The 18,819-nt window shown below is 44.8% G+C and overlaps 1 protein-coding gene and 1 pseudogene across 2 annotated transcripts in view; both read right to left on the bottom strand.

Annotated features, from left to right (window-relative positions):
- The window catches only part of LOC116988570 (C-reactive protein-like), a 65,022-nt gene that overhangs the window by 5,691 nt on the left and 40,512 nt on the right, over positions 1-18,819 (bottom strand). Inside the window, exon 1 of one of the 2 annotated variants that reach the window (XM_033045413.1) lies at positions 8,474-8,483. The exons of the other annotated variant lie outside the window; for it this stretch is intronic. The gene's annotated coding sequence lies outside the window, so the exon portion shown is untranslated. Of the gene's footprint in view, positions 1-8,473; positions 8,484-18,819 lie in introns of those variants that run through there. 2 annotated transcript variants of the gene reach the window in all.
- LOC116988571 lies at positions 6,614-8,345 on the bottom strand (annotated as a pseudogene).

The raw sequence follows: 18,819 nt of genomic DNA, 5'->3' as shown, positions 1-18,819 counted from the left end.
TAGTACCTCCTTCCAAGATGCAGACTTACACCTGTTCAAAACCATCTTAAAACTTATGAACCAGTCCTCCAAAGATGCTGGCTTTCCCGTTGAGTCACCCCAGTACTTAGTGAGGTTTTTTAATAAACTTTGTTAAAACATGTAGAGATGTGACCACTATCCCCCCCAAACGTTCTTCCACTGAAACACCAGCACCGGACCAGGCTTGTTTCCCAATACTAGGTCCAATAGTGTCCTTCCTTGAGTTGAGCCAGTGCACAGTTCCCTTAAAGTGGCATCATAGGCCGATAGGGTAGAAAAGGCTTTTGGTACATTGGCCTTCAGTCAGGGGATTGAGTATGCAAGTTGGAATGTTATATCAGAGTTGGACAAGGCATTGGTGAGGCCATTTTTTGTTTTCTGTTTTGATCACCCTGCTATAGAAGAATGGCATTAGGCTGGAAATAATGCACAGAAGATTCTTGAGGATATTGCCAGGCCATGAGGGCCTCAGCTATAGGGGAAGTTCGACAGGCTAGGACTTTATTCCCTGAGGCTGAGGGGTGATCTTTAGAATGGTATAAGATCATGAGTGGAATAGGTCAGGTGAATGCACTATCTTTTACTCAGGGTAAGGGAACCAAGAACCAGACAATATGGACCCGAGTAAGGCATTCAACAAGGTTCCGCATGGTAGGCTGCTCTGGAAGGTGAGATCTCATGGGATCCAAGGAGAGATAGCTGAATGGATAGCTAATTGGCTCTATGAAAGGAAGCAGAGGGTAATGGTGGAAGGCTGCTTCTCAAAATGGAGGCCTGTGACTAGTGGTGTGCCACAAGGCTCGGTGCTGGGCCCGTTACTGTTTGTCATCTACATCAATGATTTGGATGAGAACATACAGTGCAAGATTAGCAAGTTTGCCGATGATACAAAAGTTAATGGTTTTGCAGATAGTAAAGATGGTTGTGAACGATTGCAACAAGATCTGGATCGATTGTCCAGGTGGGCTGAGGAATGGTTGATGGAATTTAATGCAGAGAAATGTGAGTTGTTGCATTTTGGGATGTCAAACAAGGGCAGGGCCTAAACATTAAATGGTTGTCCACTGGATATTATTGTAGAGCATCGTTTAAGAAACACTCGGACAGGTACATGGATAGGACTGGTTTGGAGGGTTATGGACCCAGTGCAGGCAAGTGGGACTAGGGTAGCTGGGACCGTGTTGGCCGGTGTGGGCGAATTGGGCCAATGGACCTGTTTCTACACTGCATCACTCTATGACTCTATGATATAGGTCAAATGTGAGAGGGAATATTTGAGGAGGTTCCTATTAAATATTATAAAAGGAGCAATATTTTCACTCAGATGGTGGTGGATTAATGGAACAAGTTGATAGAAGAAGTTCAGGAAGAGGTAGTGTCTTTACTGTGCTGAGGCCAGGTACCAGGTCTTGGACAGCTAATCATACCTGCACTTAACCATTACCCCAGAGTCAAACACGAGACTGTTTCTGACTTCATCTCCCCTCCATAGCCTCCAACCCATTGTTTACCAGCCCTGCTCTGCTCAATACTTCCCAATATCCATAAACAGGATTGCCCTAGCAGACCCATTGTTTCTGTCAAATCCTGCCTCATAGAACTCATCTACAAATACGTTGATTCCATCCTATCCCCCTTGTCCAGTCCCATCTGACCTACCTCATATGCTCTTCAACTCTAGATAAACTTTCTAAACCCGCGTGGCCTCACCTTCACCATGGAAGTGCAGTCCTTTCACACCTCCATCCCCCACCAGGAAGGTCTCAGAGACCTCCGGTTCTTCCTAGAACAGAGACTCAATCAATTTCCATCTACAAACATTCTTCTTCATCTGATGTAATTTGTCCTCACCCTCAGCTTCTTGTTCAACTCCTCTCACTTTCTTCAAATCAGAGGTGTAGCCATGGGCACACACATGGGCCTCTGCTTATTCCTGCCTGTTTGTTGATTACGTTTAACAGTCCTTGTTCCAATCATTCACTGGCACCATTCCCAACTCTTTCTCCGCTACATTGACAAATGCATTGGGACTACTTCTTGCACCCATGCTGAACTTGTTGATTTTAATAACTTCCACCCTGCCCTCAAATTCACTTGGACTATCTCTGAAACCTTTCTCCTCTTTAGAAAATAGACAATAGGCAATAGGTGCAGGAGCAGGCCATTTGGTCCTTCGGGCCAGCACCGCCATTCAATGTGATCATGGCTGATCATCCCCAGTCAGTACCCCATTCCTGCCTTCTCCTCATATCCCCTGACTCCTCTATTTTTCAGAGCCCTATCTAGCTCTCTCTTGAAAGCATCCAGAAAACCTGCCTCCACTGCCCTCTGAGGCAGAGAATTCCACAGACTCACCACGCTCTGTGAGAAAAAATGTTTCTTCATCTCCGTTCTTTTTTTTTTTTAATTGTATTTTTTATTTTATTAGAAGTAAGTACAATCATATGGCACCAAAGTGTCTAATATATATTTTCATAATACATTTTATGTACAACTTCTTTTTTTTTGTTACATTGAAAAAAGATTAGAATAAGAAAAATAAGTTAGATAGTAAAGGATAGAAAGATGTGAAATATATAGTGTGTGAAGAAAGAAAACGAGTAAATGAAGAAAGTTGAGAAAGAGAAAATAGAGAAAAGAAAAGAAAATACAAAAAGGAGATCATTATTTATAATCTTGACCAACCTTCGTCCAGTCCTGAAACAATTATTTTTTACAATTGTGTTGCACCATATGATTCCAAAAAAACGACGAATGGAGACCAACTCGTTATGAATTGGTCTGATTTATCCATTAGGAGGAATCGCATTTCCTCAAGATGAGCGGTGTCCAACATACTTGCAATCCACATTTTAAGCGTTGGTATTGATGTACCCTTCCAAAATTTAAGTATTAATTTTTTTGCTATTATTAAACCATAGTTAAAGAATAGATTTTGAGATGTGTTCAATTTATTCCCATCTTCCATTACGCCAAATATAATCATTTCAGTATTAGGTTCCATTCTTGTCTTGAATAATTTTGTATATATTTCAAAAATATCATTCCAAAATCTATCAATTTTTATGCAGGAAACTAAGGAGTGTGTTATAGTTGCATTTTGGGCTAGACATTTATCACAAGTGGCGGATATATTTGGATAAAATTTGTTCAATCTTGTTTTTGAATAATATAATCTTTGCACAATTTTAAATTGAATTAGATTATGTCTTACATTAATTGAACATTTGTGAATATATATCAAGTATTTTTCCCATGTAACCTTCGTAATTTTTATCATTAGTTCCCATTCCCACTCTTCTCTAAGTACCTCTGTTGATGGTAGGTCTATATTTAGAATACTATTATATAAATATGATATTAATTTTTGTGAGTCAGCTTCAATATTCATTGCTTCTTCCAATACTTCCGAGGTTATTTTTTGATATCCTTGTATATATTTTTTCATGAAATCGCAAATCTGAATATATTTAAAATATTGGTTGTTTTTCAATTTAAATTTAAATTGTAATTGTTGGAATTATAGTAGGTTTCCCATTTCGTACATATCCCTGATCCTTCTAATTCCGAGACTTTCCCATTGGTTATATGTCTTATCAATAAGAGATGGTTTAAATAAAGGGTTATTCGCTATTGGCATTAACAATGATAGATTTCTTCATTTTAAAGATAATTTTATTTGTTTCCAAATTCTTATTGTACCATATATAATTGGGTTATTCTTATATATTGTGTTATTCAGTTTTTTGGGGCAGGACTTTCATATGAAGAATGACTGGATAGACTCAGCTTGTACACGCTAGAATTTAGAAGATTGAGGGGGGATCTTATAGAAACTTACAAAAATCTTAAGGGGTTGGACAGGCTAGATGCAGGAAGATTATTCCCGAAGTTGGGGAAGTCCAGAACTAGGGGTCACAGTTTCAGGATAAGAGGGAAGTCTTTTAGGACCGAGATGAGAAAATCATTTTTCACACAGAGAGTGGTGAATCTGTGGAATTCTCTGCCACAGAAGGTAGTTGAGGCCAGTTCATTGGCTATATTTAAGAGGGAGTTAGATGTGGCCCTTGTGGCAAAAGTGATTAGAGGGTATGGAGAGAAGGCAGGGTTGGGATAATGAGTTGGATGATCAGCCATGATCATATTGAATGGCGGTGCAGGTTCGAAGGGCCGAATGGCCTGCTCCTGCACCTATTTTCTACGTTTCTATGTTTCTATGTTACTTGTTTCAACTACCTCCTCCGGCAGCTCATTCCATATACCCTCCACCCATTGTGTAAAAGAGTTACCCCTCGTTTTCATTAGATCTTCCCGCCCACCACCCACTCACCTTAAACCTATGTCTTCTGGTTATCGATTCCCCTACTCTGGGGACTCTGTGCATCGACCCAATCTATTCCTCGCACAAGTTTTGTACACTTCTATAAGATCACCCTCATTCTCATGTGCTGAAAGGAATTGAGTCCTAGTCTGTTCAACTGCTCCCTCTAGATCAGGCCCTCTACTCCTGGCATCATCCTTGTAAATCTTCTCTGCACGCTTTCCAGCTTGACAACATCTTTCCTATTACACAGTGCCCAGAAATGAACACAATACTCTAGAAATGTGGCCTCACAAACACCTTATATAACTGCAACATGACTTCCCAACTTCTATACTCAATACTCTGGCCAAATGATCAAGATCTTGATGCAAATTTTGACAAACTTCTTAGATTAGATTAGATTAGATCCTTTATTTGTCATTCAGACCTTACGGTCTGAACGAAATGTCGTTACCTACAAAAATAAACAACAGAACAGACAGTAAACACAAATTAACATCCACCATAGTGAGTCCACGAAGCACCTCCTCACTGTGATGGGGGCAAAAATCTTAGGGCTGCTGTCTCTTCCCTCCTCTTCTCCCTCTGCGCTGAGGCGATACCCCACCGGGCGATGGTAAGTCAGTCCCGCGGCTCACCGAGCGCCGCGAACGGGCCGGTTCAAACACTGCGGCCCGGGTTGGTCGAAGCTGCCGCCCTCCAGTCCAGCGGACGCAGCTGTTGACGACATCGTCCACTGCCCCGCGGCCGAACCCCGCTTCAGCCACCGGAGCACCGTTCCAGCTCCGAGCCGGGTCGCCCTCATGTGAGCATCTCAACCCCGCGCCAGGCCGCCCTCATGGCAGCGCCGTTACCCTCGAGCCAGGCCGCCCTCACGGGAGCATCTCAGCCCCGCGTCAGGCCGCCCTCATGGGAGCGTCTCAGCCCCACGCCAGTCCGCCCTCACGGGAGCGCAGTTACCCTTGAGCTGGGCCACCCTCACGGGAGCGCCGCTACCCTCGAGCTGGGCCGCCCTCACGGGAGCGCCGTTACCCTCGAGCTGGGCCGCCCTCACGGGAGCGAGCCCAGGGCGAGTCCTGACAGGCTCTGCCTCCGGAACCTCGAGGTCGCCAGCTCCGCCATTAGGCCTCAGCGCAGACGGAGGCAGAGAAGGGGGATACGACAAGAAAGTCGCATTCCCCCGAAGGGAGAGACAGAAAGCCCTGTTTCAACCCCCCCCCCCCCCCCACACACAACACAACCCAAAAACCAAAAACTGAGCCAAACAAGACGAAAAAAACAACACAGAAAAGCAAAAACAAACGGACTGCAGGCGAGCCACTTCTGGAATCTTCAAGGTGGGATGGGTTTGACCTTTGTGAGTGCAGAGTGTACGTTGCATGTGGTGGACAGGGTGAAACAAAGCAGTTGCTGATAGCTCCATCTTTGTGTGTGATCTGTAAGTTGTGATCAGCCAAGCAGATGACCACTGCAACACGTGGCTGCTGGAGGAGACACTCTCTTCATTTATGAGGCCAGTTGCAATAGCTTATTGGTCGGTGTAGACCCAGGGATGTGGATTTGGAGATCTCCGCAATGGTGGTACCACAGGATGTTAGAATGTGCTTTGGGGCAGCAATTACTGGGCTATAATGGCCTCCGTTGGCAAGCATGGTACAACAACTGTTACTAGCCAGTGGCGTTCTCCCCTTTTCCCACGGATACACATTCACCCTGTTTGTTTCATCGTCTCTCAGCCTAAAGTGATCTTATTGCCAACAGATCAGCTCCATACTGGGCTGTCTTGAATTAATTTAGTGATGGACACTGAGAATGCACTGTGTTAACTGCAGACCAGACACACACACGCGCACACACACACACACACAGAGTCATTTCTGAGACAAGATCTTTGTTGTTTTGATGCTCGTTTATTAAGTTGATGAAACTGCAATGTTACAGTTCAATCACAATCACTGGAAGCACAGAACACATTGTGAGCTTTCCAAACCTTGGTGTAACAAACAATGTGAAATCAAGAGGGAAATACAGAGAGAGACAGTAATAATTCCAATCAGCACAATCTAAATCAAGACAGGATCAGCCTCCACCACAGGAACTTTCCCACAGTCCGTGTCTGCCCATCACCACCACCCCCGTGCCCCTGACGCTTTCTTGTCTACATGTGTGTGTCAGAGAGATGGCACCAAATGCCCTGGACACTGCTCTGTACTGCTGCACCTTTTAACTGGGATGCCCAACTGTTGCCAGTGGGATTTGAGGAAGGAGAATGGTCGAGGAAGGGAGTCTGGTTAAAGAGGGCGGACTTGTCTGTTCTGGGCAGTCCCTGGGCTTCAATCAAGGGTCAGTGTGTGGGGCAGTGCCCTGGGGTTTACACCCTGCTGATCCATGTAGACATCCACCATGGTTCCCCGCTCCCCATCCCTCTCTCAATATGTGACAGAGAATGGCCGAGACTCTTGTGTATTGAGTTTGAAGCCATTACCCTGTCAGTGAGGGTGATGAGAAACTGGAAGGACAGTGAGTTGTCCCTTACCCTGACGTGAACAGCCCTTTATTCTGGAATCAACACCACTACTTTTACTACTGATCTGGTTTAGAGAGGAAAGATTGCAATGCAAGGTTATATTCAGCTACAGTAGTTTGAGGAGATTGTGTACCCCTCTGCACATTTAAATGTCTTTTGGAGCCAAAACATTTAAAGTGTACAATCATTATTGTCTTCAATTATGATGTTCCCTCCTGGTGTAAATGTTGTAGATCCCCAGTCAATGATGTTCCCTCCATCACCGTAACACCCCTGACTGATCAACTCAATCTCATTGGGTTTTAGAACACGATCCCACATATTAACATCAGTTATCTCTCCAACAAAGGATTGTTTCTTGTCAAAATTTCCACCGACTGTCTTGCTCCTGACCAAGAAAAAACTGACCAGACCCTTTCACGACTCGATCCTTTCCACCAACCTTCCGTACACTGCGTCTCCCATTGACCCAGACTGTTATCTCACCCCCTTTAGACTCCCAGTTCACACAGATGTGTCTCAGTAAAGAATTCATTTCAGGGACGTAAAACCTATCTTCACTACTTCCTAACAACACATAGAGTTGTGTTTTATTTACATGCAAAATCAGGAGTTCGTTGTGGGAATAGCTTGTTGCGTAGGAGAGCAAACTGAAAGGGCGTGTTGCTTCAGTGGCTGCCCTGAAACAAACAGTAAAGGCGGTCAAACTGGCGAAGTGAGGCGCATTCAACCTGACGAAGCTGTTGTCTGTCTCGGTTGGGAATATCACTGATTTTCCATACAATCCTGTAAAATTGAAGAGTAAAAATTTAAAATCTCAGTTTGAAATGGTAACTTTGCCATCTGAGATGGAGCACAAGGTCGCTAGTGAGCAGTGAGTTGCAAAAGGATGGGGTTTTTTTATGTGCGAGACAGTGTGGCATCTGAAGACTGGCAGGTTTGGAGAGAGTGTTGAAGAGTTTACCTGGATTGGAGCACCTTCGGTACAAGGAGAGGTGGGACAAACATAGATTATTTCGTCTGGAGTGTTGGAGGCTGAGGGGCAAACTGTAGAAGTACAAAATGACAGGCAGCATAGTTAGTGTAGATAGTCAGAATCTGTTTTTTCCCCCCAGGGTGGAAATGACAAGTAGCAGAAGGCACAGATTGATAGTGAGAGGGATCAAGTTAAAAGGAGATGTGAAAGGCAAGTTTCTGTTTCCACAGTGGTGGGTGCCTGGAACACACTGCCAGGGGTGGTGGTAGAAACAGATACAATAGCAGTGTTTAAGGGGCATTTAGACAGACACATGCACATCGAGGAATAGAGGGATACAGACCATGTGCAGGGAGATGGGATTAGTTCAGACTGACATCATGGTCAGTACAGACACACACTCTCCAAACCTACACGTAAATCTCATACAAACCTGCACTGTCCGATCCTGACAGGTAAATACACATCACAAGCACAATTGTTGCGAAGGGCTTCATCCTGACTCCAACCTGTTAAAACAAAGAATTCCCAATTCATTTCATTTCACTTGTCGATCCATTGAAACAGAGAACCAGCAGCCAGTCCCGTGTGTCAGCAACACACAAACAGTCCCTCTGGTACTCACTGTGTCCGTCTCCAACAAGTTGGTTTCACCTCAGGGGGGTCCAATACCCTGGGCACAAGATGCTGCAATTTATATTCTGCTGAACCCAGTCACTGCCAATCGCAGGAAGGACCTGAGGGGATGGAGCAAACTCTGCTGCCATCCAATACTCAGAGAGCTGCCATTGATCTGTGTGTTGTCATCAGTCAGCATCAGGTGATGAGGGGAAGGGAGTGGAGTGAGCCACGTTAATTCACCTTCCCGGGAGGTGACGAAGTTCACCTCCCCCGCCCGATGAGAGATATCTTCCCTATCCCACTGTGGCTCTGATCTTTGACACAACTTCATGTTGATAGGGAGAGGCACATGTTCATGTATTGGATGCTTGCCATGAGGTTGTGGTCAGGACCGCTGACAGCTGATTCCTGGAATATATGTAAAGAAGTTTGGTTTACTGCCTGGATTCACCCCATGGGAAAGTGTCCAATCAGTGAATGAGTGGGCAAAACTTAGAATCATGAGTCATCGCATCATACAGCACAGAAACATACCCTTTAATCCAACTTAGCTAACCAAGATGCCCTGTCTACACTAGTCCCACCTGCCTGCATTTGGCCCATATCCCATTATACCTTCCCTATCCATCTTCCTATCCATCTTCCTAACCAAAATTCCCACCACCCTCCGTGAGAATAATTTGCCGCCCAGGTTTCTTTTCATCCTACCCTCTCACCTTGAACCTATGTCCCCTGATTCTTGATTACCCTACTGTGTCTAAAAGACTGTACATTTGCCCTATCTATTCCGTTCATGACATTATACATTTTTATAAAATTAGCCCTCAGCATTCTGCACACCAAGGCATAAAGTCCTGGCCTGCTCATCCTCCCCATATCTTCTCTGCAGTCTTCCTAGCTTAATGACAACCTTCCTATAACTGGGTGACCAAGACAATGCACCAAACTTGCTCTCTGCAGCAAATATGATGAGAAGGCATGATTGGCACAGTTAATGGCACTATAACTTAATTTATTGTCAAAGACCCATTTGAAAATGAACTCCAGTTGTCCGTGCTGTATTATATGTAACATTAGCATTTAAACAAAACACTTCCCATCTCCTGAAGAGGAAATGTACTGCTTTTTTGGTGCTATCCCTGCACTCTGCTGAGAGCATATACATGGATCGGTCTGACAACCTGAGCCGCAGGAACAGTCGTCTCAGAGTTTGCAAGTGAATGAATTGATTTTATCATGTAGAGGCTGGTTCCCCGAGTCACAGGCTGAACCAGCAAAGATTGTGTTTAGAATAACCATATAAGGTTCTATTATTATTCCCAGCATATGCGGGAACCATGGTTGCATGGGTCAGTCCGACTGTACGAAAAAACCTGAAGCAGGATCTTGGTGAATTTATTGCAAGACCTGACTGATGAGGCAAAATGGAGGAAAGACATAAAAGAACATTCCTCCCCCGTGTGGCGAGAATGTATCTCTCGCCACTGTTATGCCACATATTTTTGCAACCGGTGAATGGGCCTGGATGCAAACATATCGATATTCGGTGTTCCATCGAGCCATAATGTCATAAAATACTTTGTGATCCAACATCCATTCTGTGTTGTCATTGATTTTACGTGGTCATGCACCAGCGCCAAATGAGGTTAGGTGAAATATCACAGGATACATTGACTTGATTGCACCCATGTGACTAACATATGCTACCACCACGGTGTATCAACTTGGAATTGAGCATGCAGATTGTGCATATTCACACAATAACCCTTTAACCCATAGAATGCACCTAGTGCCTATAGGTATTTGATACCAATAACTGAAGAATTGGTAACTCATGAAGATTTACTGACCAAAAACTACTGGAACAATGCTGAGTACTGTTCGTCCACCATTGTGACTTTGGTAGCTTCAGCTGGCAATAGCATAGGTCTGTTAACAATGACCTACATGGGACTTGAGAGGTTACTACTTTGCACATTGTAATTTCTGATATTGCAAAGGCCCAACTTGCACAGCTGAAACACAGCTACTATATTGCCAATTACACTTGATGAATAGAAGGCTGCTTCATAACAACGGCTTCTATTAATTCCAATCCCTTGCCCTAGGGCGGAGTCACAGACAAATTAATAGCTAAAGGTAGATACCAGGAACCTCAATTTCTCAGATATAGTTTGCAGCTGAAACAGTTGATTTTAGCAATATACAGTGTTTAGAATATCATCCAGATAAGCCAAAACAAGCGCTTTTTTGAGCTCTGAGCAGTCCAAGCACCAGTTTAGTAATTTGGTAAATAAACTGGGAGCTGAAGTTAGCCCATTTTGCAACGCTTTAACTGTTATCATTGCCCCATCCAGATAAATTTCAAATGTCTCCGGTGACCTCTGTGAATGGGACCTAAATAGTATGCATCTTTGAGATCGATGCATGCCATAAAGATCCTATGGAAATCAGTTGTTAGACAGTAACAAAGTTCCCTATTCTGAAATGTCTATATTGCACATGCGAGTTAATCAAGTATGAACCGACATCCTTCATCTTTCACAATGAACAGGCCACGCCTGCCATAATTCCGTGCCTGCCTCGAACGACAACTCTGGCCAGATTCCCGAGCCGGTCTCGAAAGGCAATCCTGGCCATAATGCTGAGCCTGCCTCGAAAGTCAACTCTGGCCATAATTCTGAGCCTGCCTCGAAAAACAACTCTGGCCATAATTCTGAGCCTGCTTCGAAAGACAACTCTGGCCATAATTCTGAGCCTGCCTCGAAAGACAACTCTGGCCTTATTTCCGAGCCTTTCTTGAAAGGCAATCCTGGCCATAATACTGGGCCTGCCTCGAAAAACAACTCTGGCCCCAATTCCAAGCCATGCTTGGAACCCTTATTTCATTTCCTGGATTTCATGCCCCCTCCAATGCCACCCCTGATAGCGCTGTTCACTGCCGGAACTTGTAGCGTGAGGGGAACTCTGGCCCCTTCCGGGTTTTCTTCCAATGGCTGGTAACCAACTCTTCTGGCAGCTTCATTTGCGAGGATTCCCTTGAAGCCATACTCATGTGCTCCAGTATGTTCCACGGACATAATTTCGAATTTGAAGTCAGTTACACACTGACCACTCGCACTCCCCTCCACAGAGAAAAAGATTCATAGGCAACCATGAAACCGGTGCTGCCGCAGGCCCCTGAGGATACCTGCGCTGATATGCCCCCTCCTACGGACCTATATCAGGATGGAGCATCACATTTGTGGGATAAACGCCCGAGGGCGCTATCCATGCTCCATTTTTTCCATTGCGGGCACTTCTGATTCATGCCCTTCATGCCTCGTGGTATGCTCTCCGGCTATACCTTCGAACTCATGAGTCAGAAAACTGACCCCGAATGCTCCCCTCCTCAGAGAGGGAGACATTGTGCAGCTCTAAAACAGGTGCCGCTGCCGCGGGCTCCCGAGGAGACCCGGGTGATATAACTCCCTCCTTTGGAGCATATCATTGTGGAGCAACCTCTCCATCAGGTGCTCCATGTGGGTTAGACGTCCGAAGATGCTACCCATTGAAGGAGGGGAACCCTCCTGGCCTGACTCACCCGAGTCCATCGGCCGGACCGACTTATTGTTGGATTTACCCCCTTTCATTGGCACCACAGCGGTCTGGGTGCCGCTGACCACATTGTCAGCGACTGGGGTAGCGAACCCAACGTCCGCCAGCTAACCGCGCTTCCACGGTCCGTACAGGGATTTCCCCACGGTCCATAACCAGTTTCCCTGCTGCCCATCTGGACTTCGCCCCAAAAATATCCAGCAGGAAACCTCTGTAAGAAGAGATTCCTGCAAGAAAAAACAGAACCTGGTAATAAGTACAAAACTTACCTGCAGGCTTATACTTACCGCTGGAAGGAGTGAGGCGCCTGCCAGTCATTCGCTGCGCAATGCGTCAGATGTAATGACGCGCATGCGTGCTGACAGCCTTCTTCACGTAGTCACTCACGTGACTCCGAAGTAAAATAGTAAGATTAAACGAGAACTTACCAGTTTGAGGTTTGATCTTTATTTTATGAGGAGTAACGTTGAGGGAATACGTGAACCCCGCTAGGACGCATGCGTGTCATTCTTCAAAGCAGCGGTGTGAAATCACAGATAACTGTAATGACTAAACATAGTAAGATTAGAGAAGAGATACCAGTTGAGTATATGATCAAGGGTGGGAGCGGAGGGCACGTATTCCCTCAACGTTACTCCTCATAAAATAAAGATCAAACCTCAAACTGGTAAATTCTCGTTTAATCTTACTATTTTACTTCGGAGTCAAGTGAGTGACTACGTGAAGATTTTAAAGCTCTGTGATTTCATGCCGTGGAAACGAGTCCATGCATCACATCTGCCTTGATTATGGGGAGAATAGTGTTAACATCATTAGATATCAATATGATATTAAAATATCGAAAATTTTATTAACTCCAAATCATAGCCCCTATTTATGGGGTAAAATCATATTACAGAACTTAAAAGTGTTTCTGCAAATGTTCCAGGTTCAATAACTGGTTTATTATAAAATCGTTGGAACGTTCTTTCCGTTGACCATCCTGCAGTCTTGAGGATTTAGAACATCCAACTGTATTGCTGCTAATGTAGCTGCAGCCCTGGTGGAGTGAGATTTAAAAAATGTTAGTATCTACTCCCGCCTTTTTTAGGACCTGTTTTAGCCATCTTGAGATGGTCTGGACTGTCACTTTTTTTGTGTGGCTGTTTGTGGCTGCTTAACAGTGCCATTTCTTTGCCTCTGATGATTCTTGTATGTTCCATATATAATAGTAAGTGAGTTACTATGCAGAGACAATCATCCGTCGGGTAGGCCCGGAACTCTATTTTTTGCCCTGCTGATCCCTGTCTGTTCTGTTTAATTAATTCATGGATATGAAAAGTCAAATTCCCAGATTAAATAGTCAAGTTGTCCAGCCTTAGTTTTTGTAGCGACTGGACCCTTTATGCCGTGACCAAAGCCATCAGCATGACCGTTTTCATCGTTAGTGTCTGTAGGGACAGAGCTGTAGGTGGAGACCAGTTCCTCAACATGGTCAATACAATGCTCACATCCCAAATTTGGGTGTACCTGGTTCTTGGGGGAGTAGTATTGAAAATGCCCCTCATGAGTTTGGTTACCAGGGGGTGTGTCCCTACCGAATGCCGCTCTGTTCCTTGCCACAGGTAGTTTGACAGAGCACTTCTGGCGCAGTTGATGGCACTATAGCTGAGGCCCTCATCATAGTGGAGGCTTGCCAGAAATTCCAGAACAGACGGAATGTTGTTTGATCTGTGGTTGAGGTTGTTGTCGTGACAGTACTTCCCCCATTTCTTGATGTGCACCAAGTACTGTTTTTTGGTGGACAAATTAATAGGTTTGTATGTTTATGACAGGGGTGACTTTCCTGTGTTACCGGATGGACCAGTAAACTTGGTCTAAGCTGGATGGTGATGCATGGATCTAATACCATGTCTAGTATCACCGGGAACCATGGTTGAGTAGGCCAATCGGGTACTATCAAAATACCAGACGCAGAGACTTGTTGTATTTTCCTTAATACCCGACTGATGAGGCAGAAAGGAGGGAATGCATAAATAAACAATTTCCCCCAATGCAGCGAAAATGCATCTGTTGCTGCTGCCCCAGGGTCTGGTTCCCATGAAACATAATTTGATAACTGGTGATTGAGCCTGGATGCGAAAAGATCGATATCTGGTGTTCCATTCAATGTTTTAATTGAATTTGCGTGACCTGGTGTCTGCCACTAAATTTAGTTTACCTGGTAAGTAGGTAGCTGATATCCAAATATTTCTCTGGATACACCATTGCCAAATTGTGTTGGCCAGATTGTCACATGATGTCGATTTATTTCCACCCATATGGTTGATATATGCTACCACGGTGGTGTTGTCAATTTGTAGTCTAACATGCTGGTGATTTAACCCAGAACAATTTGACTTAAGGCCATGGAATGCACTTAACATTTCCAGGTAGTTTATGCCCAGTGTTTTTAATAATGATGCCTCCTGTGCATTCCATCTCCCTCCACAGCTGGAGATGGATTTGGTAGCTCCCCAACCAAGTGCATTGGCATCAGTTTGTAGTACCATAGATGGGGTGCTGATAATTACTTGATGTTGTGTTCCCACCATTTTAGTTCCATTATGGCCTCTGTTGGTAGCTTCATTGGTCTGTCAAAATGGCCACCATTAATTTTGAGTGCTCTTATTTTTGCTCTCTGTAAATTTCGATAGTGTAAAGGTCCAAATTGTGTGGCTGGAAATGCAGCCACTATTTTCCCAATTATTCTAGCTACCAGTCTAATGGATGGTTTGGTGATGTCAATGATTTCGCTGCAAGCCTCTTTTAAGGCTGTTACCTTTTCTTTCGGCAAAGTCACTGACATGAGAACTGAGTTAATGGTGAACCCCAGATAATCCATTTTTGTTGAAGGCGTTAATTTAGACTTAACTGGATGGATGATAAAGCCCAGTTCTTCAAACAATTGTTTTGTGGCTGTTACTGCTTGTTTAGTCAATTCCAAAGTTTTGCCAACAATAAATATGTCATCTAGATATGCCATTACCAAGTGTTTTTGTTTTCGCAGTAACGCTAGGGCTGGTTTCAAAATTTTTGTGAATAACCTGGGGGCTGATGTTAGACCATTAGGTTGTGCCCTGTATTTTCAGTGCTGACCCATCCTGTTGAATTTTAAATAACATCTGTGGTCACCTCTTATGGGTACTGTATAGTAAGCATCTTTTAAATCGATGCTTGCCATGTAGTAGCCTTCGGAAATCAATTGCTTAGCAGTAACAAAGGATTCCATCTTGAAATGAATATATTGTACAAAGGTATTGAAAGTAGTCAAATCGATGATGATGCGGCAACCACCATCTTTCTTGTTTTTTTATAAAGATATTGGACACGAATTCCTGTGATTCGTGTTGGGTGTGTTCAATTACTCCTTTTTTATATAGCCGCTGTAGTTCAGCATGTGCTTTAGATTTTTCTATACCTGTGAGCACGAACATTCGGTTCGGTACATGCTGTACTGGAGGGTTATGTTTTTGTATAAATTCTATGGTATAACCCTGGATACTGCTTAGAATGTAAATGTCGGTAATTATCTTATTCCATGCATCCAAATAATATCGTAATCTCCCACCAACTTTCATGCTCCCTTTAATTCTTAAGGAACCAGACCCACCTACCTCCATGGTTACCAGTGGTAGGTGTGTTATTTCTTCGGCATCCTCCGTGGACGTTGAGGCGCCGTTGTCTGGGTCTGTTGTTGGGTTTGTATTGAAGGTTTGCGCATTTTCCAGGACGGTCGGTCTGGGCCATGGCCTAAAAAAGACCGATGTTGGATGTTCCTGGTTTTTGCGCTTGCTCCGGTTTGTATTGGCCGACTGGGGGGTCCGTAGGGGTGATATTTTTGGCCGTAGTAGCTTTTGGTTGCTGGTTTTATGAGCCCCAGTGTTTTTGCCTCTTCATCAAGTTCTTTGACTTGTTTTGGTAAATCCCCTCCAAATAGTAGTATTGGCGGTTTGGAGGTTCCAGGTTTACAGAGGCCGGCAAATTTGGGTTCTAAAGCTGGTTGGATAGCACTCTTCCTGATGTTGTTCAACTCATATTGTGAGTTGCAGAGTAAAGCCAGTGCATCTTGGTGGTCTTGGGTCATGTTTTGCTCCTTCAATGTGCGGGCAAAAGCTGTAATTCCTGCCGTTAGGACTTTTAGGACTTTCTGAATTTTCAAGTCACTGGTTCTAATTGATGTCCCCACATGTTTCCAGATGCACTGGTTTACACTGGGAACATTTAGCGACTTGCAGTTCCCTGGTGGTAAATGTCGTGCCATGGTGTCTGATAGTGCCTGTGTCTGCAGTTGGTTAAATGACATATAGTCAATGCTTGCCGCTATTTTCGGCTCCAGGCCTTGGCCAGTTTGGTCTGGTTGGATAAACTGGGACACCATGTCCAGCATGTTTTCTGTCACCCCAGGCATACTGGGGGTATGTTGTGCACTGCCCTCTTCAGGGTCAGCCCAGAATGGACCCTCCGTGCTCTCCTCTGATAAGGGAGAAACACTGTGCAGCCCCACAAGGGGTAGTGCTGTGGGGCTTACTAATTGCCCACTGTGGCTAGCCTCCATCTCCCGGAGCCTGCCACTTTGGAATATTTCCTCCAGCAGCCGCTCCAACTGGCTCTTATGCTCTCGGGCATAGGCTACTCGCGGCTGCTCCTGATCCTGCAGCCGCTCCAACCGGCTCCAATGCTCACGGGCACTGGCCGCTCGCGGCTGCTCATCATCCTGCAGCCGCTCCAACCGGCCCCGGTGCTCACGGGCACTGGCCGCTCGCGGCTGCTCAAAGTCAGACTCATCGGAGTCTGGCATTCGGTCCGTTTTCCGCGGTTCTCCCCCGCCAGCTTTTTCGCAGCCTTCTTTCTCGTGGATCTGTCCTTCTTTCCACCTGCAAGGTAAGTGGGAAAACGCAGATTCTCCTTACCTGCTGTTCCCGGCTTTTAAATTCTGCCGTTAAAGGGGAGCGTCCTTCCCCCTGCTGTGACTCGTTGCAATGTGTGTAGCGATATATGACACGCATGCGTCCTAGTGGGGTTCACGTAGTCACTCACGTGACTCCGAAGTACAATAGCTATAGGCCTTGCCTTCTTTGTAGTCGCTAAGCAGGCGAAAATTCAGTGAAGTAGCGGGCTGGTTAGCCTCATCATAACTCCACCTCCAGCCCCACCTCCAGATTAAATTCCATTTGGAATATTTTGGAGGACCAAGAAACCAAGAAACCAAGAAACTGACAAGATGACGAAGCAGAGATCACTTTCACTGAACATTTTATGCGTTATTTCTTGATTTATTACTGATTAAAGTTTAATAAAACCAAAATACATTTAATTTCAAACCGAACAGCTTCAACTGATGATGTCACAATGGATAAACTAGCAGGGGGAGGGCGAATTACTATTATAACACATAGAGCAGGTGCAATTGGAATTTTTAATTATTTTGAAATCTTTTTATTTGAATTTCACATCAATTTGCATACATACAATAATAACAGACAGTGACACTCAAGGCATAATTGTGCAACAGTATGTAAGCGGCCCTCAAAGCCCTTACCCTTACCCACCTTCAACCCACCCGAATCAGGTTGGAACCAAATGGGGACAAACAACACTCACATACGTACACATCCACACAAATACGTAGAGATAAACAAAACAAAATGTACTGGGAGGGGGGGGGGGGGAAGTCACTAATAACAGTAAATAAGTAGGTAATTAAATAAATAAATGTGGGGAGGGGGGGCTAAGGGGGGAGCAGGTGCAGTAAAGCAGGACAGTGATGGAAAGCACTCAGTCCTCTTCCGAATCCGGGGACAAGTTAAGAGAGTTAACAAGTTCCAGGAAAGGGTTCCATGTGTCTAGGAATGTCTTGGTAGAGCCTTTGAGAGAGAACCTAAGTTTTTCAAGCTTTAAATTGTAGAGCACCTCCTTGATCCAGCGGGCGTGTGTCGGGGGACAGGTGAGCCTCCAGTTAAGCAAGATCAGTCTCCGGGCTAACAAGGTTGTAAAAGCCAGGACCCGCTTCAATGCAACAGAGAGGTTGGTGTTGGGAGGAGTACCAAAAATGGCTGACAGTGGGTTTGGAGCAATAGTCTGGCCATAGGCTCTGCTTATCACGTCGAAAGCACTCCTCCAAAAGGCTGCTAGCTTAGGGCAAGACCAGAACATATGGCTATGGTTGGCAGGGGATTGATTACATCTGTTGCAGGTGTCCCTAACAGTGGTAAATTCTAGATAATCTTGCATTTGTGTAGTGGACTTTGTGAAGGACTTTGTATTGGATTAGGCCATGACGGGCACATATGGAGGAAGAATGGATCAAATCCAAGGCAGAGTCCCATTGCTGGTCTGTTAGTTTTGTATTCAGCTCGCCCTCGCACGCAGCTTTTAATGAGGTATGAGGTTTCAATATAACCGACCCTAACAAGTTATACAAAACAGAGATGCATTTCTTCCGGTTGGGGTCTAGCGCTAGGATGGTATCGGTCAGGGTTTCAGGGGGGCGATTTGGGAAATGGGGGAATGTCTTCTTCACAAAATCCCTAATCTGGAAAAAACGAAAAAGGTGGGAGTTTGGGAGGCTGTAGTTGGACGAGAGCTCCACAAAGGACGAGAAAATGCCATCCTTGTATAGGTTTTTGATAATACTGATATCGTTACCATGCCAAGTTTTGAATGCGGGGTCTGTACTTGAAGGTTTAAAGATGTGATTTTTAAGCAGTGGGGTCAAGATGGAAGGGCCTTGTA

Source organism: Amblyraja radiata, chromosome 27, assembly GCF_010909765.2.
Source record: "Amblyraja radiata isolate CabotCenter1 chromosome 27, sAmbRad1.1.pri, whole genome shotgun sequence".
NCBI classification, from domain to species: Eukaryota; Metazoa; Chordata; class Chondrichthyes; order Rajiformes; family Rajidae; genus Amblyraja; species Amblyraja radiata.
Note: the sequence above shows the minus strand (reverse complement) of the source record. Positions and strands in the feature narration are given on the sequence as shown.